Here is a 25,570-nt window from a genome sequence, read left to right on the forward strand (position 1 = left end):
CCCTGGCAGGCTGAACATTTTCCTTATTTTCTCACAGACTCTCTTAATGAGAAACTCAAGAGTGCAATGAACATGCGTCTCTACAGTAAGCAGCTGATACAGCTCTTTTTTCTGTTTAAGAAACTAGAGCTACCCTGAAATTGACCATATCCCTGCTCCTATCATTTGCAGTTGAGATTTAAATTCAGAATGTCTCAGATAGAGAGCTGACATCCGCCATGACCAACCACTTATCTGAAAATTGTGAATGGCTGTTAAATCCACCTTTTATTTCCTGCCATGGTGTGGATTCTTATATATCTGATATGAATTCTGCTCTTCTCACTACTTTTTAGAAATATCTAGAACACATTCTCTTTCACTTTCAGTATATACTGTACCTTTAAATGTATTTTCTTATAAATTAACCATCTACGGTACTAAATGATAGTCACCCATTTTACGTAAAATAAATACTAAGAATGTGTGTCTACATGAACTATTTTTAGACAATCTATTTTTTAACATGTTGCAGTGATATAATCCAACTGAGATTAACTCAATAATGGGTAATGTTTTGCTGGCTCCTTTTAGTGTCACAGATCTATGACCTTCAGTGTGAGTTTAGATTCCTGGCATCTTAGAAATTGACTGTTCTGGAGGCACTGTTACTGTAAGTAGACATTGTGATATTATTGTCAACAAGTGTCAACAATCCTTAAAGGGGTACTTAACAGTAAAGCGCACACAATTATGCATACATGAACTTTATTTGATACTTACAGGTTATTTACAGCACAAAATTGTAAAAACATTAGAATCTTAACGTACAGGTAATTACTTGGAAAACAAGGAATGTGTGTTCTCTATATTAGAAAAAACAGAATCATGTAAACAGTAACCTGCTTCCATTAAAGCACCTACTGTACATTTCATTCCATAATACACGTGAAGGAGGCATACATTGCATCTTATGGAGGTAACCCATTTCACCATGCAGTAAGTTAACTGTATTGTCACTAGAATGATTTTTTAACACTGGACTTAATTTTCCAACCAACACCTTGTTGTATTTGAGCAATTTGCACATAAAGTTATAAGTGCAGGGAACATATATTGATGACTCAATGTGGATAGTACAAGTCTTGCAGCAATTTGTGAGGTGCAAAATTAAATGCAGCTTTGTTTGTCCAAATAGTTGGTATAATTAGAGGCACTTGAATTCTTTGTTCTTTTTTATAGCTTTGTGAAAGAGTAATAAGTCAGGCACATAAGGTTAAATATTAACAATGACATAACACACACTAAGAATACACAACATGAAAAACAACATACAAGGTATTTTCTTTATGAACAAGGTGTCTCAGAGGCCTACGTACTGACCATACAGAAGAACCCCAGACTGCTACCACATAATCAAAGATCCTCTATAAAACCTGCACAGGGCAACAAGAAAGATAAACCTGCCTTCTAAACTAAATAGAAAATGACCTACTGTCAAATATGGATGTTACAAAGTAAATGGGAAACCTATTTCCCTATTATAAAAATGCATCCACTAACCAGGAGAGGATGCTTTTAACCTAGGGATATTTTGTGTAAGAAATCAGAGTTTCCTCAAAAAAACAACAGAATGGCAAGCTCTCTTAACAAGGTTCAAATTCTTATCTTGAATTGGTTTTAAAGAACAGATCAGAACAAGGACCCCCTGCCTGGCACTGTCTCTTCTCTCGTATATTTCTGTCTGTCACATATCCTTTCTTCACTCTGTCCGTCTCTCTGCCTACCTGCCTTTTTTAGCCTCTATTCCTCTACTGTTGATGATTCTTAACCATTTAACCTGAACTTAATTAACCAAGATAAACCACACGATTCCTTTGATCAATGTTTCTCACAGTCCTCCAACACTCAGAAAGCACCTCAGTTCCTTTCTTGCTTTAAAGCTCCCAAGAACTGCAAATGTTGACACAAGCTAGATGTTGACTACCCACATTTAGCTGTAACAATATTTACCTGTGGATACTACAGTTATATTTATAAATTTAATGGAGTTATTAAAATAAAAGTAAATTGGCCAAACCATTTTTGATTAGGACAATATTCTGTGATGATCTGTTTCTTTAAAAGAGCTTATGACCTGCTCCAGGCATAAAAACCATAGTAAAACAGATGTTATTACTTCAATCAGTGCCATTGTTTATAAGAAGATTTGTGAAAGTGTTTTTGAAAATGTAAGTTGGGTTACCATTTTGGTTGAAGCAGGTTTGTCAGAAATTTAATGGGTTTTCTGTCCCAACATATGTGAATGGCTGTCTGGTCTTTGAACACAAGCAATTTTACTGTGGGAAGCCTTACAATTACTTACAGTACTAGAGGTGCATCCACTGCTTGGGGTTCTGATGAGACAATATACAGTATGAAAGTGCCTGCAACCTAATAAATACAAGAGACAATCCAGCATGGATATGAAAATATGACAAATTTGAAAATAAAGTTTCAAAGTTTCACATTTCCCAGCAATGTGAGTAAGCAAATATGAAGAAAACCAGCACAGGCTTTCCAGTATAACGATTTTTCTGAGGACAGGCAACACTGACAGTGCAGCAAACAGAATGTTTATATGCCTCAGCCTTGGCAACTCTGCCCTTTGTGTCCTGAAATGAAGGAGAAATTCAGTGCCAAGTTTCTGCACTCAGTTGAAACTGCAGATAGGAGTCTTAAACTGACAAAGAAAGGATTTACAGGCCAGTCATGTCCATTTTGGAATCAGAGACTTTCATCAGACAAAACTGCTACAGTACTGCATTACTTAAGGGTTAGGAAGCAATATTAGGTACAGTTCTTTCTCAGGGAGCTCACTGCACGTATTATATGAAATAATGCTACTATACTAATGATGTTTATAACACACTCGCAGATCCAATGTAAGACTCCAATGTTCTGTTTTGTAGACATTTTTATTATAGACCTTATTAACATAATAGATTTATTAACAGACATTTTCCATCATGTCACCATTTTTCGAATAACCATTTATACCATAAACTGTATAGAGTATATATCTTCACTTGGAACTTCAATCTAAAGGTTATAATAACAAAGTCTCACTTTTCCCAGGCATAAAGTAAATGCTTTTAGAATCTTTCATGTAACATAACTCCGGGAAGCCTCCTACAGTAAAAGCTTATGAAACTAGTACCTCTCAAAATCATGTGGCAATGTTAGTCTCCACCTTTACGATCAACTAACAAAAATTAAACTTTGCTGATGACAAATTAACTTAAGTATCTATTCTTTTTTCATTAAGGGTTACTCTGAAAAATGTCAGATGTTGTTAAACTATTCTTATACCTAACATCTGAGATCTGCCAATTGTGGTAACTATTAAAGTGCATGGCATTATCAAAACAAAACTATATAATTCTCATTTCAGAAACTGATTGAATCAGATTCATCTCTTGTTTTTCACACTTATTTCTTGCTGATATAGTTAACCTGAAACAGCCAGTTAATAGTTAGTTCTGAGTACAGATAGGTGAAAAAATGAAAAGGTCTATAGTAATAAAAACTGTTATTATATCAGTGTTTTTTTTTCTTTCTTGTTTTTCCAGCACAACAACAAGTAAATATAGTAAGACACACACTCCCTTCTTTACTTTTATTTGAGTCACAGATTACACATAGTCTTGTTTTAAACCCAAACTACATTATTCCATCTGGTGCCCTTTGAAACTAACACATCTTTACACAAGTGCAAAGGTGTCTGTAGTTGTATATTAAAAATGTATGCACAGAAGATAAAACTATTACTCTGATTTTTGTGAAATTCTATAAATATGTTATCACACAACTACTCATTTGCTATTTAACTATTAACATAATAAATAATCACCAATCAAATACAATTAAGGCAAAAGGTAATTTCAAAATATTCCTCATCTGTTCTTCTGAAAATTATTTGTATGAAATATAATCTGCCAACTACTGTATGAGGTCACATCACCAGAATGGTTGTAAGAAAGAAAGGTTCCTAAGTCTCCCCATTAACAGATAATTACAAACAAATTGGGACGTCTGCCACATTCCTCATGGGGATAAACCCAAGAAAGTTAATTTAAAGTAGCTTATGGAGACTAAGTATCTCTTTTGCAGAAGGAAACTGGATGATGTGAATATGGAGACAACATGCTAGCTCCACACAGACAGACACTGGAGACAGGGGTTTAACCTCAGGTTAAAAGTTGTGAGTTGTGAGGAAATAGTGCTAAAAGTATCATATTTAATATGTTAATATTTAATTCAGCAAAATACTTTAAACATGTTATAACTGTTTTATGTTGTGTAGAAATATTACAGTGTTTAAAAGTTCACCATTATGAGCCTACAATTAATATGCAGAAGCCAATTTGAAAACCAAAGATAGAACACTGTAAGCTATAACAATTTAACTGAAAATACATAAATCAGGTAGCTGACAGCCAGTTGTATGATGTCTATTGATATTGTTGGCTTTTTCTAGCCAAAGGTTTTTACAGCTGATAGTACAATCAATGCTGCACAAATAAAATACAATTTTAGCCCTCTCAACTTATACGTGCAGGTATGTCCCCTTTAACTTTTTTTAATCAACAAAACTGAATTGGAATGGCATTTTCAATTGCAACTGTTGGTTAATGTTATAATAAAATAAAATAAATAGTATTCTTCCAGCTATGTTACTATGATGTGTGAAATATAAAAACAACTAAAACATACAAAATTTGTCAACTAGAGGTAGAGCTATGTTAAATGAAAGTTACTGAAGAAACATAATCAAAGTTACAACTTGACATTCATTTTTGCTTACAGATCTTAACAAATTTTAACATTAGCTCAACATGTCTAGGTTTAAGAAAGGAGTAGTTTTTAATTTTATTTTAGTATGAAATGTCACATTCACAGACGGTAAATAAAACAATCTTCTAGATCATAGGACAGTATAATAAATGTCATTGAATGAGAAAAAAAGGATTTCACAGTGCCATTTAATGAATCCCTCCCCATCTCCCTTATCTTTAATCAGTTGTTTCCAGATGTCTTACACACAAATCCTTACACAGGATGCTGCACTGGAGACAATATGCAATACACTCACAAAACAAGAATTCTTTTGCTGAGGCCAAGTAATAGCACACTGAAAGGGATTTGCTAGAGAAGAATCTTTTTTAGTCGAGAATGAAGAGGATTATAAAGGCACTTGAAACTAGTATTCTATAATGAAATGAACTGACAAAGTCACTCCAGTGGATTAATTTGATGCTTAGCAATGAAACAAGAACCCAAAGGCACAAACTGAAAGTACAAGGGATTGTATTTAAAAGTGAGAAAAGCATTCCTTTGTACAGAGAGGTGTAGAACAAGACTCAACAATACTGCTGAACCAATTTCCCTGGAATCCTTTAAGAAATCCTTAGACCACTACAGTACTAACAGCCAAGCAAGACAGGCAGTGTTAAATGACCTTTTCTCCTTTGAAGCCTTTCTTATGTTCTAACAGTAAATAGTTGGAAGATGAAATTAGATGATTATGTATAGCTATCAGATAAATCCATATGTGAAATTATTAAAAAGGACAATACTCCAATAATAAGCATGTACAGTAGGATCTTGACATCTCCAGATTCAACATCTGCAGATTTGCTTATTGGCGATTTCTTCTGGCTGACGAGGTCTTGTATAGAAGAAGAGCAGACTGCGATGAAACTGAGTCGAAGGTTGTTAACTGCATATTCCAAATTAGCGGCACAACAGACTAGGATCATGACACGAATCAATCAGGTGAGTGAACCTCTCCCTGCCACCTGCCCAAGTACCCACTACCTCAGTGTGCTCTTGTTTTATGCTCCAGTACAACATGGAGCACCTGATCTGTTTCCCAGTTATTAAGCCTAATTAAACTTCATTATGAGAGCTGATGAGTGAGACTCCAAGGTAGTGCCTGAATGTGAGAATGTGACATGCTGGGTTTGAGCCAATGCAGTGAGGCACAAACTAGGGTGGGAGCGGCGAGGGCACAAGCGAGGGCACAAGCCCTAGAACTTGAATCCGTCACAATAACAAAAGGACAGACAATGAAATATGGGCTATTTTGAAGTCGCAATTGGGAGATATAAAGTTGTAATTCTGAGTTTTTAAGTCGCAATTCTGAGATACAAAGTCGCAATTACGAGATATAGTGCGTTTTTTTTTACTCCCTGGAGGAAATGGGCTTCCATAGCCTACAGATTCCCATAAGGTATAAAAAGTAATATTAAAATTCTACATTTTAATAGATGTTTCACAACAGCAGTACATTGATATGAACAAATTAATTTTTATATCAAAATATTTGTAATAATAAAACAATCCACACATCCACATTTTGAGGAGTTAAATATTTTATTCAGACAATTTTTAATATAAAATAAGCCGTTACGTGTTCTATTATGCCATACTGTATAGTGGAAGCTGAATTGCAGTGATCCTTGGAGGAAAGCACTGATTAGATCCCTTGATCAATTAAGTATTTGTAAAAAGAATACCAAGGTAGGCCAATTCATTTCATTGCAATAGTATTACTTCTTATCGTCTTTCTCTGATACATCTCCCTTAACACTTACAAATCTTTTTAAATGGGAGTGGACCACACATTCACCTTACAATCAAATGATTGATTTAATTCTGAGTATCTTTCCACAAACAGAATACATATTTATGAAAAATACCTTGTTAAGAACTTCTTTTTGAGTGAATCCTATGACATTAACACTGATCAATAACATTATATAACAAATTATATAAAGTATAATTTGTATATGGCTTATAAATATAATACATAATAAAGCTATTGGTGAATGCTGAACTGCTTGTGTTTCATTCTCCCCATTACTATTTAACAGGTTATCATTTGAAGTGGATGAATGGAATTTCCTCTGAGTCACTGTGTACTCCCTTTTGTCATTATACAGCAATGCAACTTTAGATGTATGAAACAGTTCTAGAGCCTTTAGAGACTAGGCAATACACAAAACCTATTTTTGCATCAAGTTTCTTTTTCCATACATATACAGTAAAAATATGGCTTTAACATTCTCAAAATACAGCTTATAAAACTATTCTTTTAGCACCTCTTCCTATTGATTTAAAGTCTACACTTTGACTTCCTATTGTATTATGCAGATTAAATCTGTTTATTTGTAATACAATTTGAAGGGAGGTGTTTGTATTCTTTCATAAGAACAGATTATATGAATACATGCATATAAAATGTATAAATGTTTATTTAAAATCACATATGAAATAAGTTTTATAAGAATATAATTCTGTAATTGTAGACATAGATTTAAAAAAGGTACAGAAGCCATGATGAAGTGCTTTAAAGGTTTTAAGGAACTGTGAATCATCTTCCCAGCAATATTCTGCTGACATCTCTGAAGGAAACAGAGGAAATCCACCCTATCCTGTTTAGTCGTTTCTCTTTGAAAGTTTAGAATCTGCCAATTTTCAATCAGGCAATTGATACACCTAAACTGAAAGAAGAAATTGTTTTAGCCCAGAATTAATTGACCTGTTTTTTATTGAAAGCTAAATGTTTTATATTAATGGCTGCACTTCTTGCCACTTTGATCTGACATGAAATAATACACTTTAAGAAAAATAAAGTGAATTACCCCAACCAAGTACACTTATAAAACTATTTAAATAAAAGCTCCCTATCCATATTATCAGTGTTTTATCCCAAGTTATCTTCAAATCATTAATGAAAAATAACAATTCTGATTATTGTTTGCATACTGTGAAAGGTTTTTTAACCAAATATGTCAAGCTTATTTTCACAAATTGTAAGAATATGCAGATAAACATAAACACCTTACACTAAGTCTTTTGAGCTAATCAACAAGAATGATACAGTACACAGTGAAACAGTAGAGTTCAACTAATAAATAAGAGTGCAAAGAATTTCAAAATACTTTACGCAATCATCGAATACAGTGTGATGCTGCTGGGGGTGCAGTCATCAAACGGGTCATGCCAAAGGCAGGTCTCAAGAGAAATCACACCTAGCACCAATGAATATATTTAATGATGTATTTCATGTTATAAATCCAAAATAAATCCTAGTTTGTGGATCAAGCATCTATCTCACTCTAACCTATCGGGGGTAGCTCATCTGCCCGACTGATAAATAACATTTATTATATTTAGGTCCGGATTTAAAGGTCCATCAGCAGGTTTAAGTGAAGATACAATAACCAAACACATCAGTTTGTTGACAGAGGTGCCAGAACCAGAAACAATTGGAAAGCAAGTGTGATGTATGAATAAAACTGCATTTTATGCACATCGACAGTTACAGTGGATTGAAAAACTCTATAAAAGCAAGTGATAGGAATATACAGTAGGTGAGCGCAGGATGAGAACTGATAGATTAATTTCTGATTATTCTATTCTATTGTTTATTTTGTTCTGGAACAATAGCAAACATGTACTGTATTATACTGCTCTAGAGAGGTAGACAAAGTGTGTTTGTTGTGTGGCTTTAACATGTTTTGGAGAAAAGGTATCTATTTTAGATGTCTTAAATGAGAATATTGTAGATGTTATGAGTTCCATACATTTAGTCTGATGCTGCTTTCATGCCTGCTGATGAGCAATGTGGCCTATATCCACATAACCAGCAGCTTTCTTAGATCATAACAAGGAAAGGGATGGGTTGTACAAACATACCCTGCTTTTTCAGGGGCTACACAATCTGTAACGGACACGGACTGGAATCCGTGTCAGGTCTTGTAGAAGACCCTATGCGATGCGGTAGGAGCTGGAGAAAACAGGAGGCGTGGTAAAAGGAACACACAGGGGTTTAATAGTGCACAAAATAATAGTGACAGTCCGTGAGACAGTGTACGGGGAAGACAAAACAGCATCCAAAACCAAAAGGGTCCAAGGGAAGGTCAAAGCACAGTCCGAAAGTCCATCAACTAGAAATCCATCCTGGGATGCGACAAAGTTAAAATCCCCGGGAGGGGGGAGCACACGGACAAACGAAACATGGAGGTCCAAGGGTGACGGGGCGAGATCCTCTAGACCCCGGGCTCAGGAAGCGGGAGGTGTCGGGGATGAGGCCTATGCCTTCTGGAGACGGACGTAGGGTTTCCTGGTGCTAGGCGGGCCTCGCGACATCTTACCCTAATGATGAGCCCCGAGGACTGGAGGAGCTGGTCTTTAAATAATAACACTAAAAGGGTACACCTGTAGAACTAAATCACACAAACAATAATGGGAGCAGTGGAGCGCCCTCTAGGGAGGGATGTCGGGCGTGACACAATCAATAATATAAAAAACATATACAGAGTTGTATTGTACAATTCAATCATGCCATATACAATTTTGGGATAGGCACCCAAATACTGAAAGTTATGTATTGTATCAGTAAATCCAGCAGTAGGTTGTGAGTTTAAACTATGAAAATGCGATGCTCCATTTGGCACCAGAGGGAGGGTGATGGACTAAAGAAATTAATAATGATATAATTATATTTATGTACCGCAACACAAGAATAGTACATGCTGTACATTGTCTGTTGATAATGTTTCTGTAGTGCTTTTTCAGCACTCTGCATGTGACCTTGCCGGCGGCGCTGTGGGTTAGGTTCCTGACTCCCACGTCACACGGTCTGTGATCGAATCCCACTGTGGAACCATGACTTTTTTTTCAACAAACATTTCTTTGAAAAAATTAAACGTTTCCCTTGGTCAGAGATAAAATAAAACCTCACTCGCACCAAACAAATTTATATTTCTAAATATCACAACATGATCAAATTTAAGCCATTTTAATAACAATGAATAGTCACCTAGGCGTTACAATATAAACATTTATATTGATTTAAATCGCGTTTTGATTTAAATCGCAAACGCGGGTTTAAATATATGTGTTTTTTTATTCACAATCAGACAAATGCAACATAAATTGATATCTTTGTCTTCTAAGTATCTAAATAAACTTTCAGCATAGCTTTCTCCCTGTTTAGATTTATTTTTCTTGGGATCTTGGGATCAAACGTGGAAAGATTAGATTGTAATCGTTTTTAGTTTTTAAATACGTTGCGGAGTTAAAGCAAGTTAAAGCCTTGATTTTATATACCACCTTTAAAAGTGAAATCTCAAAGCAAAGTAAATACCTAACACTGATTGTACCCATCTGTCATGCTAATAAAGCACCTTGAATTGAACTGAATTGAGGGAGAGAGGGGGGAGGGCGAGCGAGAGAGCCAGGACAGACAGGCAAATAAGATACACTCCACAGACATTCACAACAGCGACATATCATAAAATGTTTGCACATATAGTTAAGTTATTACTTGGTTTTCAAAGTGCAATGAAATACAATATTGTTGTTGTTGCTGTTATTGTTGTTTTTATCCTGTAAAGCGTTTTGAGAAGCCACCTTTAAAGGCGATATATAAAAGCGCTGAATATTATGGAATGTGTTCTGCCGGGGATTCAAAAAATTTATTTTTTTAATCGCGTATCTAAGGAAATAGCAGTATAACTTTGTTCATGCACAAACAGTGGCATGTTACATTATTAATTTGGGTGTCTCCTCTTGCCAGAAAGCTCTAAATTGCATTTTGAGTGCGGTTTTTGACTTTTTCTAAATTGCAACCCATAAATAACGCTGATACAGTTTAGACTTATTTGAAACTGTATTACAGCAGCACAATGGACAATGCAACGTAAATTGCAAAAATGCACTTGGAATCTGTCCAAGCCCTACTTTGTCAGGCATTTTTTTACTGCAACGGACATAAAAACTCCCTTGCTTTTAACAGAGCGTTTCATAATTTCTAACTACGAAAATTATTTAAACGGTGACACTTATCATTCATTCCATTCCATTCCATTATCGGTCTTCCATTTCTCCCTAAACATTTTAAGCATGAAAGTTTTATGAAACGGTACCCAAATATGCGATTGCTGTATGGAATTAATTTTAATTAAAAAAAATTATTTAACACGAAAATTAAGCTGTTTACATCTTCCACCTGAGAACAGTCACCCGTTGCTACCCAACGCAGGAACACAGCCACTAACTAGCAAAGAGAGGACATTAGCTAGCCAATATGACAAAGAAATAAATGATTATTTTATTTCTTTTGCACATTTATTTGAACATTTCCATCGATTGTACAAGCACTTGGAAACTGTCCAATCCCTAGTTCATCAGGCATTTTCTTTTACGCTGCGGGCATTCTCCTGGTCTGGCGCCAATCTGTGTCTTCTAGGATATAATGCCAGCGAACTCTTGTTTTTATGTCCACTATAACAGACAATCTCCTTTGCTTTTAACCGAGCGTCTAACCCCTCTGATTGGAGAAAAAAGATGTGCTGGTTTGCTATACATACTGTACCAGGAAGATGATTTCTTTCTATTCCAAACATGTATTTTAAAAGTTTAAGAAGTAAAAATCTTACAGCGTACACAGATTTCTAAACTGATCAGGATCGTTATCTTTGTCTTATCCATAATAATGGAATAATTCCCTTCAGTGGTAAAATTCCATATAAATATTCAATACTTAAACTGGCACAGTTAAGACATTAAATATACATATACATACTGTATACAATACGGTTTGCATACGGTAATATGTTTATGTTCCTAAATCAATCTCTTTTATGAGCAAGTGAAAGGCATGGTGAATCGATTCTCAAAAATTACTGTACTTTGCATGATTGGAAACAAATGCGTGATTGCGAAATGCTGTGGTGTTACTTTTACAAAGACGGTCAATGAAAAAAAGAATGTGGGCAATACTTTGAGTTTACAGCTTGTCCAAGGTCATTCATTATTAATACTATTAGTAATATCTTCATTAAAGACTTTTAAGATGGCGACAGCTCAAACATGAGAGGTTGAGCTTTATTAGCTCCACCTTGCGGATATTCCGGATACTATTATTTTGCTTGCGGTATTATAGGAGAATTTACGGTAACAAGCGGTATTTACCGGTAACTCGCGGTAGACTGCGTACAGCGCACCAGAAAATAATGTGGTATCGCCCGCGCATTTTGAATGGCTGCATCTGTATATGGCAAAATAATTATTTACAGTAGGTACACATGGATTGCTCTTTAATCATTTATGTGCAAAATATATTTGAGAAATTACCCCAAATTGTTATGAGTCTTCTTTAGTGACTGAAATATTATAAAAGGAAACATATGCACAACTAAAGTTAATGAGGTATTGTCCAATGAAAATCACAAAAACAGGAAGGCAAGTCAAAAAACCATTCAATTTACAGTATTAATCTGTCAGTGTTCAACATCATCTGTGAATATCATCTGTCAATGTTGGGCAATATAGAAACATAGCTTTCTTCCGGACATACACATTTAACTCAACATTTAACTCAGATCCTATACCACCTAGCAATAATCAGTTGAAAACAACACTTCAGGTGTGAGGCTCCATGGCCGAAACATTGTTTCCTTTCTTTTCTTTTCAGCATGAAATAAAACTGATACCCGTTCCTTTGCATTTTTAAAGCATGCTGTTTTTCTGGATGTTTCTAAGGATTCTGGCAAATGTCACTATAGAGGTAAATTAAATAACTGATCTGGTGGTTTAGAGTTATTATTAACTTACATGTATTATTAATTATTAACTTTTGCCTCAAACCAGAAGTTAAAATATTATTAAAGACACCGTAAATGATCTTGGACAGCAGTGATGGAAAAAGAACATGAGGGATGTCATCTTCAAAACTGTGTGATGGCACTCAATTACTGTACTCTGGGAATTACTTGATTATACAGAGACTAAGAATAGGGCACTGTGGTTTGACCAAATCTTTTAAATTAATTGGGAAAACATACAGTAGATAGTGTGAGGACTGTGGTATAAAATGATATTTGGAGAATATGTTCTTACATTGCAGTAGGTTACTCAGAAAGTGGACTTATACAAATTAAGTTACACCAGAAGGGTGTACTATATGTTACCTTGGTAGAAATGTTCGATGTTAGCAAGGATTTCATGGAAATTTCTAAAGTTATTCTTTCATTAATTATAATGAATAACTTTAGAATATAAGCAGAGATTATTTTCAGTGCTAATTATTATGTAACATACATCACATTAAAATACAATTTGTGATAATTAGGAAAGAAAATTGGATTTAATCAGAAAAAACATGTAATGACACATATTTTTGGAAATTGATTATGTACAGCATCTTCTTTAGGCAAATATTAAATCATGTGAAAAATGCCTGAAAAAATGTTATTTTAAATGATCGTGCATTTCAGGCCAGGAAAGGGTTAGTATTACAAGAAGTTTTAAATGTTAACTGCAGTTAAACTTCTAGGTGCACTTTCAATGACAAAAATAAGGTTTACCCAGAAGAACAGGTTTGCTTACAACTTTGGTCTGACCCAGTCTTAGAATACAATTACTGAACAGTGCAATATAATATACAAACATACAAAACTCTCCAAATAAACCCCTGAAAATACAAGTAAATTATCACCCGTGCTAAAGTTAACTTGGGCAACAAAATCCACCTCTGAATGTAAAAAATGTCAAAGTAGTGTGGTTATGCTAACTCTTACCCTAGCTGAGGATTCAAATGAGCAATTTTCTCTGAATGCCTAGGTTCATCAGATTTGAAAACAATCCTCAAACCAATAAATACGAGTCTAAAATTAACGAAACTATTGAAACAAACTCTTGGAAATTTCTCTTTGTCAATAATGTGTCTTCTATATGCATGTTTTCAATCATTTGGGAAAACGCTGTAAAAATAACATTTAACTGATTGTGCTTTTCTGCCCAGAGAAAGTATAGGTTACAGGAACCATTAAATGTTGACTGCTGTTATACTGTACTTCTAGTTGTACTTTAAACAACAGAAGTTAGAAAGTTAACCCAGCAGAACAGGTTTTCTTAGGTCTGACCCAGATTTGGAATACGATTACGGAATAGTACAGTATACAATAAAATAAGCCAAATCTCTCCCCCCCAAAAATTAAGATAGGAACAAATCATCACTAGTATTAAATTCACTTGGGCCCCAAAATCCATGGCTGATTGTTAAAACCATCTAAGTAGTGTGGGAATTCTAACCCTAACCCTAGCTGGGGTTTCAAATGAGCAATTCTGCAATCTTTCTCTGAAGGCCGCAATTAATCTAATTTGAAAATGTTGCTCAAACCAATAAATATTAGTCTAAAATTCTCAAAACCACTGAAAAGAAGCTCTTGGAAATTTATCTTCTTCAATAATGTGTGTTCTTTATGCTTTATGCTGTCTAAAAGGTATTTAACTGATCGTGCTTTAGAGGCTACAGTAGGGTTAGGGTAGGTTAAGAACCATTAACAATTGGCTGCTGTTATGATTCTAATTGTACTTTAAACAACAGAGGTTAGAAAGTTTACCCAATAGAACACATTTTCTTACACCTTTTGGTCTGACACAGTTTTGGGATACAATTATGTAACTGTATAATGTACTGTACTGTACAATGTAGGAGCAAATCATCACTAGTCCTAAAATTCACTTAGGCCTACAATTCCACCACTGACCGTAAAAACCGTCTAATTAGTGTGGGAATTCTAACCCTAACGCTAGCTGGGGTTTCAAATGAGCAATTCATCGTATTTGAAAATGTTGCTCAAATTAATAAATATTACTCTAAAATTCTCAGAACCATTGAAAAGAAGCTCTTGGAAATTTATCTTCTTCAATAATGTGTGTTCTTAATGCAAGTCTTCAATCAACAGGAAAATACTGCCGAAACGGTATTTAACAGATCGTTCTTTTCAGGCCAGAGTAGGGTTAGGGTTATATGAACCACTAAAATTGGCTGCTGTTATACTTCTAGTTTCTCTGAAACAAATTGAAGACAACAGCAAAAAATCACTCTTCCTAAAATATACTTGGGCCTACAATTCCAGCACTGACTGTAAAAAGCGTCTAAGTAATGTAGCAATTCTAACCCTAACCCTAGCTGGGGTTTCAAAAGAGCAATTCTGCAATCTGTCTCTGAAGGTCGCAATTAATCAAATTTGAAATAGTTTCACAAACCAATAAATATGGGTCTAAAATACTAAAAACCAATAAAAAGAAGTTCTTGGAAACATATCTTGTTCAAAATAATGTGTGTTTTTTTATGCAAGTCTTCAACCAGCAGGAAAATACTGCCGAAACAGAATTGAACTGATCATGTTTTTCAGGCCAGAGTAGGTTTAGGGTTACAGGAACCATTTAAAATTTACTGCTGTTATACTTTTATTTTAACTCTAAACAACAGAAGTTGGAAATTTTACCCTTCAGAAAAGTTTTTCGTACACCTTTTGGACTGACCCAGTTTTGGGATACAATTACAGAATGGTACAGTATACAATATAAGCAGCCAAATCTCTCAGAAAAAAACTTGAAGACAACAGCAAAATTTCACTCTTCCTAAAATATACTTGGGCCCCAAAATCCAGTGCTGATTTTAAAAACAGTCTAAGTAGTTTGGGCATTCTAACCCTAACCCTAGCCGGGGTTTCAAATGAGCAATTTTGCTCTGAAAGCCTCAATTTATCAGATTTTAAAATGTTCCTCAAACCAAAAAATATGTAAACTATGTATGTCTAAAGTAAAGTACACTATTAAAAAAGCTCTTGTAAATGTATCTCCTTTAATAATGCATAATGGAACTAAAACCTTAACCTGAAATATCAGATCTTTTGTACAGTATATCTGTCAGGAGATTTGGGAGCAAGGGATCAATGTCTCCTGTCCTCATGTTCCACTTTAAAATATAACCTCTCCCCATATTAGGCAAGAATGAAAGAGAGTTCACATTAGACAAAATTAGACAGAAAGTGTTCAGCTATTTCTTGCAACTGAATCCTGTGAAGTAAGCATCAGTCCTTACATCTACCAGTTCTCTGTTTTACACTTCAGTTTTTCTTTGGCTTTTGCATGCGCGTCTGCATATTATCTTGTGATTTTCATGGGTAATTGTGAGTAACCCCTATTATAATCATGTCAGGGAAGCACCTAATTGATTTTACTATGTTTTCTATTTACTTCATATTTAATTTCTTTCTGTAACTCATAAACTGCTAGCTGCTGCTAGATACAGTGCAGTACTTTCTCTCTTGCACTCTGTGTTTGGCACACATATCTGTTAACTATCAAACACAGCTAATCCTTGCTGTCTGGGGCTCCTAGGCAAGATCTTGTAAAGGGGCCCCTCAAGAGCATGATTTGCGCATTCACTACTATTATTAGCTTCTTACATAACCTTATATTACTTTTAAGAACAATGAAATAAATGAAATATATAACAGGAAAACGTATTAACCAGCATTGAAGAACAAATAAGTTACAAACAAGACCAAGAAACACAAGTTTTACAAGGATTTAAACATTCAAAGTAATAAATAGGAGCATTTCTCCATTACTTCAACATTATGGCAAAGCATAACTTGCAAATTACTGCACTGAATCCTTAGAAAGGAATTGTAGAACTACATAATTAAGTAAGTGAAGAAATAAAAGGTTGTTCTTTTGTTTAAACTAACATATTTTTGCTATAGCTTAGTACCGCTGCATCTAACTTTTATATAGTTGGCTTTGTGCCCAGAACATAAAAGCGGAACCTGTCTTTTTCAATAAACCAAGAGACATGACTTAAGTTATAAGATGTTTGTTATGCATATATACCACAACCTTTCACTCAGAAACTTGTACAGGGAAGTTATACTTTTATCTGTACATTTGAGCAGTTTGTCACGTACATTATAACCAGGCACGTTCATTGAGACACAGCTATATGGGCGGTGAGCTAAATGGCTTGCTTCACTAAAAACTTTGCATAAACTATGTAATATGTATCCATATATAGACATATTTCTGTATTACTAACACTTAGGAGGAGTGTCACTATAGCTTGTTTGTTTCACCATATAAAAGACCATCTTTTTTTACTATTCTTTGAGTCTGGCTTGCAAGAGCTTGGCTCCCATATGCATATGCAATAAAGAAGACTTCTGCTACACAGACACCCGAATTGCTGTCATTTTGTTTGGCACAACATAAGAAATGAGTGCACTTAATAACAAGGAAGGTGAGATCAGTAGGTCTGAGCAGATGGGAAAATTTTATTAAAAATTTGCCTCGATTTCGAGAGGCAAAATCAATTTCTTCTTTATTTGATAGTTTTCGACCCACTGCATGATTGATGCTCATGATGGCCAGTCCACTGAGACACTCTTGTGCTGACAGTTTCAATCAACGTGAGCTCTGAAAAGCTCCTCTCTGCTCCTGCCACTACTGAGAGAGTGACTACAACCCAAAGGGCTACATGTTGGGTTTACAAAACACCCATCTAATTGAAAAACAATGCTTTTTAATACATATTACGTATAATTACTGAGCAGTCCTTTCTACTGCACATTGGCTATCAAGCCTTTGTATGGCAGTGAATGCCAATTTTTATCCAGACACACACGGCAATTATGTGAAATGTGAATCGGTTGACTAGTAAAACTTCTCCAGAAGTCTACTTGTCTAGCTTGAAAATGTGTCTAATCTCTCGTTCGATAGTGACATGGATGTGATGGACTTGCAACCAAATGAAGTACAAATGCATTATTACAATGACTTAATTTGACGTATCTCTACTTTGAGATCCCGTTCTTCTTTTCTGTGCTTCAGTAACCTATTACGTCCTCAATTATGATTGGTCAGTTTTTGACCGGGTTTACATTGGGATAATCCACAGAACCAACAGAAATAGACACTATAGTGAATTTTATGTTTACATTTGAATGTGGCGATTAAAAAAATGTCTTTCCATGGAAGGGCCCCCTGGCAGCTTTGGGGCCCTAAGTAGTCACCTACAGTAGTTTGCCTACGCCAGGGGCCGGCCCTGCTATTAACGGACAATAAACCCTGGTACAATTGTGTTCTGCTGTCCCTCCTTCCTCATTTATAGACAGAGCTAGGGCAAAAAGGTAGAATAACTGCAATATTCATCTTCTAACCATCCATCCATTTTTTAACTGCTTTTTCTAAGTCAGGGTGGTGGGGGAGCCGGAGTCTACCTCAGGCCAATTTTCCCAAAAGCCTTTTAACCTACTAGTATATTTTGGGACTGTGGGAGGTCGCCTGAGGAAACCCACATGAACATGTGGAGAACATCCCATTCAGGGCCGGGAGCCATATGTTCACACAACAGCTAAGAAAGGGTCTCTTCCAGCTTATATAAAATTCTACACAAACATTTGTGGAACAGGACATATCAACATTAACATATTAACATCAGACACACCAACCACATTTTATAAATATTTTTGTTGTGGTTTTAATAATAAAATCAAATTAGTTCATGTTATTTTAGCCCTTTTAGCACTTGAAATTCCCACCTGTAGAAAACAAGTATATGAGCCTCTGATCTGGTGGGACAGCAAAGTAATGTAACAAAATGGGACTAGAGAATGGAGGTGAATATTGGCTGAACTTAAATCTCACCGTCATTCAAGATGCACACTCTGCAAAGTTTTACTTTGTGTAAATTAAAAAGGAACTGCTTTCTGAGTTCCACCAAACATAAATAAAATGTTTTTTTTTATTGAAATCTCGAGTTACTGTTTGTAGTTCAATCATTATTCAATGAATGTACTGTATCTCACGCACTAACCTTTGAAAAGGTGTTATTTTTCTACCAAAGGTAACATTCATACAAAATTAAGACCATTAAGGATTAAATAGCTTCACATGATAAAAAAAAACATTGAAAAATACAAACCCTAAGAATAATTAAGTAATTAATACATTGCCTTTTACTTCAAGACTGTAGATGGCAGTAATGCACCGCAAAGGCGGCAAAATTGTATGAGAGAAAAGAAGCTGGAAAGGAAAAAGAAAACCAAACAAGGTTATTTTAGATTGTATAGGTTGATCACCACAGCTGGGCAATGCACAATGTAGGGTCAGTATTGAAGGGTAAAGTTCAGAAGGATTCTTTGAGTCCTGAAACCCCCTCGGTTATCAAAATGGCCTGTTAAGAGTCTCTATATAAGCAAACAGGTCTCTGGCAACCAAGTCTTCAACAACTGAATAGGGGAAGAAGATGCACAACCTGGAATATCTCGACAGCCTTTCTATTTGATCATGTCTGCAGCAGAATGAGACCTACAAACACCTTAGTCTATGTGCAACTGGATCTTGTTTAATCAAAATATGTGTGGGATCTGGCATCCATTGGTTTCTCCATGATAAAAGACATCACATACAGGCATATCCCATTCCCAGAATATTCCACAAGTCCTTCAGTGACTAATGGTGAGAGGAGCACCATTATATATAAGTTCCTTTAGAACCATGACCCTATCTAGACTGCAAGGAGTTTTTAAGGTAGCATCCTGACATGACAAATCTTGAAGGGTAACACAACCTACATTAATTAACCAATTCAAGATGGTGTTAAAACCACATGACCAATTTGCCATGAACACAGTTTTGTCATGGATATGGGAAATATGTATGGAATGTTTGCTTTTAGAGAACAACACTTTTCAAGATTCTTCAAATTTGATCAAAAATCCAGTGTGGTGTTGAACCCATGGCAATGATTTGGTATTTTTCATATTAAAACAACTGCCATAGACCTTTCCAATTCTGGTGAATGTCAGGAGTTTTTATCTAGGTGGCTGGATTTCATTGGCATGTCAAACAAATGGCAGAGACGATAACATACTGTAATTCCATCAACATTTTTTGGTTTACTAATAGTTAAAAATGGCATACTGTAAATCACTACTATGATTGTTACATTAAATAAATATTTTCTAATGTGTTAAGCAATTATATAAATGATCAAGAATAAAAGTGTAATTATGTGAAAGATAATACACACAATCTAAAAATATGCATAATGTACATTATACTTAGTACAGTATTTATAGTGTTGTTATATACAGTATATACAGTACAGTATAAATGTCAAACAAAAATCTTTGCACAAATTATTTCAGTATAGTGTATATAATCAAAATATTAGTAGTGTACCAAGGATACACTCTGCTTCATATAATCTATCAACTAGCAGTGATATTTTTTTAACAATGAACAATTTTTTGCTTGTTATCTGCCCAGAACTTCACCATCAGTTTGTAACAGACTAAATTCATGTTTACCTTTTAATAGGTAACTGCACAATCCCCTTTCATTTTAATTAATACAAGAAAGCACTAACAAATGAATACTTATTTCCCAAAATTAGCTGTTTATGTGGTGCTCTTTCTAAATGTTATATCTAAGTTCTGGTGCATTGGTCATGATACATAACAACTATACCTTCAGTGTAAATTTGTTGGTTTAGCTTGCTCATTTGGTAAAACAACTTAATACCAGAAAATGATTCAGAAAACTCATTTTGAATCACAACATACAGTATACAGTATGCACATATACTGTATGCAGTATGCACATATACTGTAAGCACATATAAAAATTGTATCTCAGGTAGGTGAGAAATTATTGCCTTTTAAATTCCACATTCATTGCTAGTTCACCATGTTATACAACTTGTCATTTTGTAGTAAATTTTAGCAAAGTATATGAGAGCAGATACAAAATATGCAAATACGTATTCAACCGCAAAACCTGCAAATGGTTCCAATTAAGGTGGCCTAACAGCACAGCAGCAGTTCTCAACAAATAACATCAACAAAGCAGCACATTCCATTAAATTTAATGGTTTACAGAAAAAGATCTGGCCTGTTATTCTTACTCATTAAGAGTTTTTCCCTGTTTCAGTTCAGTATTCGCAAATGTTAATTTAGGCAGTCCTTTTGTTATCATAACCTTATTTCTTAAAGAACTACATAAATAAAACAGGTTAAAAGTCTTTTTCAAATGTTTCTTTCTTTTGCTGACAAAATTTCTCATGCAACATAATAATACAGTGCCTTACAATGGAGAACTTTCCCATACTTCTGTTATGCTTGGGCTACATCATGGAAAGATATATTGTATGATTGTTTAAAGCTTTCAGTTTGTTACATCAGTTACACACCAGATTGAAATAAGTATTCTTATCATAAGTCAATGTTAAAATCTTTCATGTTAATGATACGAACATGTTTATAAACAAAGTCATTATTCTATAATTCCTTACACACCAAATTAAGCAATTATATTTTTAAGGATGATAAATGATTTTTTCAGCCTGACATAAAATAAAAAATAAGCCATTTTTTAGAACTATAAAATAGGTTATACAATACACAACCTAAGCTCAATGAAAGTGAGGAAAAAGCACAGAAAATTGACTTAGTAGAACCCAAACTAAAATTAAATTGCACATACAGTATTAGTGGTTCAACTGGGGACATACTGTACATTAGCATGCAATCTACAAAGGAACAAGCAGAGGTTAATCCCTTTCTGCAAAGTAGAAAAAAGAGCAACATTTTGACTGTGAAGCTGACAATAAATGCAAGATACTGTATTTTTCTGCATTATACATTTTGGCTTGGAAATAATCTTCTTTTGTTCCTTTAAATTATGTATTATGATATATAGTGAAACACATTTAGTGAGTTGGAGTGTTTCTAATAGATTTTAATTGAGTAATAAATTCGACAGATGTTGTTCTACACACATAAAAATGCTCAATCTCCTATGGTGCCGCCTGCATAATCAAATATCATATTAAGATTTTAACCTAATCTGGTAATAAATCCTTAAAATAACCCTGAGCTAGACTGTTCAGTGCCTTAATGTCAAAATTGCCAATTTAACTGGCTGCCAGTGTAATTTACAGAGAACAGGAGGTATGCACTCGTGCAGATTATTTTAGTTAGAATTGCCAAATTCAGGATTTACTAAAACCCATTTAGTACTGTGGAAGATACACCGATGAGTAAAGTATTACAGTAGTCTGAAATGAACAACTGTGCCAACATTTTAAAAGGAAATAAGCCAATGAAGCTCTTAGGTGAACTAAATTATGCAGGTGAGAGAAACACCACTGTCCCAGATGTAAAATGTGCTTCAAATGAGAAAATATGGTCAAATGTAACATGGGTGTTTCGCATTTCCATCAAAGTTTGATTGCATCTCTATTAACAACAACAGTGAAGCCACAAAATTTGCAAATTTCTTATTGGAAGCCTTTGCCTTTTTGATATTGAAAGCCTCAGTCTTGCCACAATTTAGATTACAATAATCCATGTAAAACAAGAGATTGTTTTATCTGTTTAATGGTCATGTATTCAAAGTCAATAAGGTATTGTGAAAGGATTACCTGTTTTGGAGTCAAATATAAGCGGCCCATTTCTCTATGTGAGAGTGCAGGTTTTAAGAACAAATACTTAGAATAATACACATTTAAGGGTGTGGGCATGTAAACAGCAAATTTAAAAAACAGACTACAGTAAAACCTTAGTATTTGTGAGGGTTAGGTACTTTGATGTCTCTGAGAATCGTGACTTTGAAAATGCAGGATTTATTCAAGTTATTGCATGTACAGTACAAGCAAATAAATTAGATCACTGTAATAATATTACAGACGACCCTGTATTACAGTTAGACTTTTCCATTCTTAGCTGAGTGCATTTTCTTTACTTTCTACATGATGGTTTTATTGCTAGTATAAATGCAGCACTACAGTACTGTAATAAAGTTTATAACAGGCTGGAAAGTAAATTAAGTGTACTCACTCCCCACTCAAACAGATCAATCCGCTGCTCATGTAGTTTGTCTAAGTCTCTTTTTTCTAATTTATTTTCTTATCCTTTGAAACCTTGATAAGAAAGGGTACAATTGAGTTTTTTTTTGCTGTTATTTTTTATTTCTCACATACTCCTTACACAACACAGTGTTATACAACTCTCACATACAGGCATTATTCACATAACAGGTCTACACAAATTGTAAATCTAACACTTTCCTGATGGAAAATGAATGACTAAAGCACAACCAGCAGCCATACTCCCTACAACTCACAACTGCCAACCCACTGAAGCTAAGGTCTGGTCAGTACCTGGATGGGAGACCTCCTGGGAAAAACTGATGGAAGAGGCGTTAGTGGAGCCAGTAGGGGTGCTTACCATGCGGTCTATGTGGGTCCTGATGCCCCAGTATAGTGATGGGGACACTGTAGTGTAAAAAGGCGCCGTCCTTCGGATGAGACATAAACCAAGGTCCTGACTCTGTGTCGTAATTAAAAATCGTTTCATGAAAAGAGTAGGGGTATAACCCTGGCGTCCTGGCCAAATTTCCCATTAGCCCTTAGCTTACTAATAATCACCATCTATGAACTGGCTTCATTACTCTGTTCTCCTCCCCACTAATAGCTGATGTGTGGTGAGCGTTCTGGTGCACTATGGCTGCCGTTGCATCATCCAGGTGGGGCTGCACATTGGTGGTGGTGGAGGGGAGTCCCCATTACCCCATACGCGCTTTGAGTGGAGTGTCCAGAAAAGCGCTATATAAGTGTAAGCAATTATTATTATAATCCATGATGCACTTCTACATACACTGTAAACATGTTAACTCTTTGTTAACTAAACTATGCCTTTACTACAGAGACTGATGTAAAAAAGGTTAAGCAGATCCACAAGATGAAGACTCGCCTTGACACTCCTACTGCACAGCTGCTCAATAGACAACTTTAGTCCTCAAATGTGAATAAAGTGGTTAATAATATTTTTCCACAAACAGGTAAAATTATGAACATAGAACTCATGAATATAAGTAAAAGCACTAGGAATCGGTCTAAAGATAATTTAAAGATATGAATGATCCTAATCAGGAGGCTTTCAGAAATAAAATGACCTACTTAAAGGTGTTTTTCAGTTGTCTTAATTACTTAATAAGTAATTAATAAGTTGTTCTACAAACACAGCATTTCAGTCCAGTCACATCAATCATTTAATTAAGGTCAGGGCAGCTGCCCAATACCACTTTTCTTGTCGTAATGAGGTCAATGTGGCACTTGAAAGATGTTTTTTGTGTATGTAGTACCACGAAGTGATATGCACTGAACCAGAAAGTCTCTTCAATCAGTTTTATAGCTACCCCTTAGTTTATTGAAATTACCTACAAGCGGTCCTATGTACTGACACTTAGGAAACATGGTTGCCTTTCAGCATTCAGAGGTGACTGAAGCTAAAATGACGAACATCTCACTGTCATATTAACAGGAAAACAGCAATAAACGTCAAAGGAAGAATTGTCATTCCTTTACAGAATCAAGATCATGGATGGGTAACTCCAGTTCTTGAGAGTGGAGTACTGAATGTTTTACTGGTGAGTTAAAATTAACAACTAATAAAGACCAAAAAAATAGGTGATCTGATTTGACTGGAAGTCGAAGACTGGGCCATCTCATGAACTAGACATTTTCCTTGTACAAACAGCACATCTACTAGGGTATGCAGTATGTAGGCTGGTATCATCCTGCTGCAATATTGCATATTATAAATTAGTCATATGAAAGGTAATATTATTGGTAACAGGACTTTCCTTATTGCCAGAGAGTCAGGCTGACGTATGTGACAAAATAAGGAATGTTTTCAATGAGGCTTCACACAATATAAAACCAGGCAACAGTTAAATTAGATGGTCATAACACACACAGGCTTCATGTTTTACTTCATCTGGAACTATAAAACACACAATCATCACTATTTTCCAAATCAGGCAAAAGTGTAAATACATTATACATATTTTTAAATTCTTTTACTTTTTTGGGATGTAAAAACTTGCTATTATTCTGTTATTACCAAACATATTTATACAATCTGTGCAAAGACCTGCTTTAGTCGCAGTAAATTAAGTATCTTTGATTGTGAAGGTACTGAAACCATAAATATTAAAAAAATTGCAAAGATAATATAATCTTGTTTGTTAAGTATTTTTGTCAAAATGAAAAGATAGTACTATATGAGAAACTATTAAACTTTAATCCTTTTATCAAAATCTGGAAAATTATTTCATAAGAGAATAGTATGAACCCAGAACAACCATGGTCATAACAGTGTAAGTGCATAAAATTGAGAATATAATAAAATGAACCAAGACATTCTTGATACAGTACAGTATGTCCTTTCACAGTATTTTACAAATTATTCAAAGCTGGAACTAATACTTACATGTAGACAAATGATTGTTTAGTGTTCCATTTTGTCCTTTAGGGTTTTTTTTTCTTTTCCAGGAAGTATTTGCATGACAGAGGAAAGACTAAATGTTGTTAAGAATGAATATGTCATCCTATGATCACTGACTCACTGAATGTAGGTTCACCACTAAGCACGGCACTGATCTGAAGCAGTCATATAAAAAACAGAATTTATAAAGAGGAAAACTAATCTCAAAGTTGCTTGCATCAAAGAATGGGAAAAATAATAACAGATTTACAAAATATGCTTGTGAGCCATAATAAACATGTAGTAGGACTATTATATAATGAAGTAGAGACAAAAGGTGTTTACTACACAAAAAGACAGAAACACTACTAACACACAAAGGAAATAATATATACAAATATTTTTCATTATTA

General features: G+C 34.8%; 1 protein-coding gene across 2 annotated transcripts in view; it reads right to left on the reverse strand.

The window, feature by feature from the left end:
• syn3 (synapsin III) overlaps window positions 1-25,570 on the reverse strand; it is a 165,744-nt gene that overhangs the window by 39,512 nt on the left and 100,662 nt on the right. The window lies entirely within an intron of this gene.

The sequence above is a fragment of the Lepisosteus oculatus genome, chromosome 7 (assembly GCF_040954835.1).
Source record: "Lepisosteus oculatus isolate fLepOcu1 chromosome 7, fLepOcu1.hap2, whole genome shotgun sequence".
NCBI classification, from domain to species: Eukaryota; Metazoa; Chordata; class Actinopteri; order Semionotiformes; family Lepisosteidae; genus Lepisosteus; species Lepisosteus oculatus.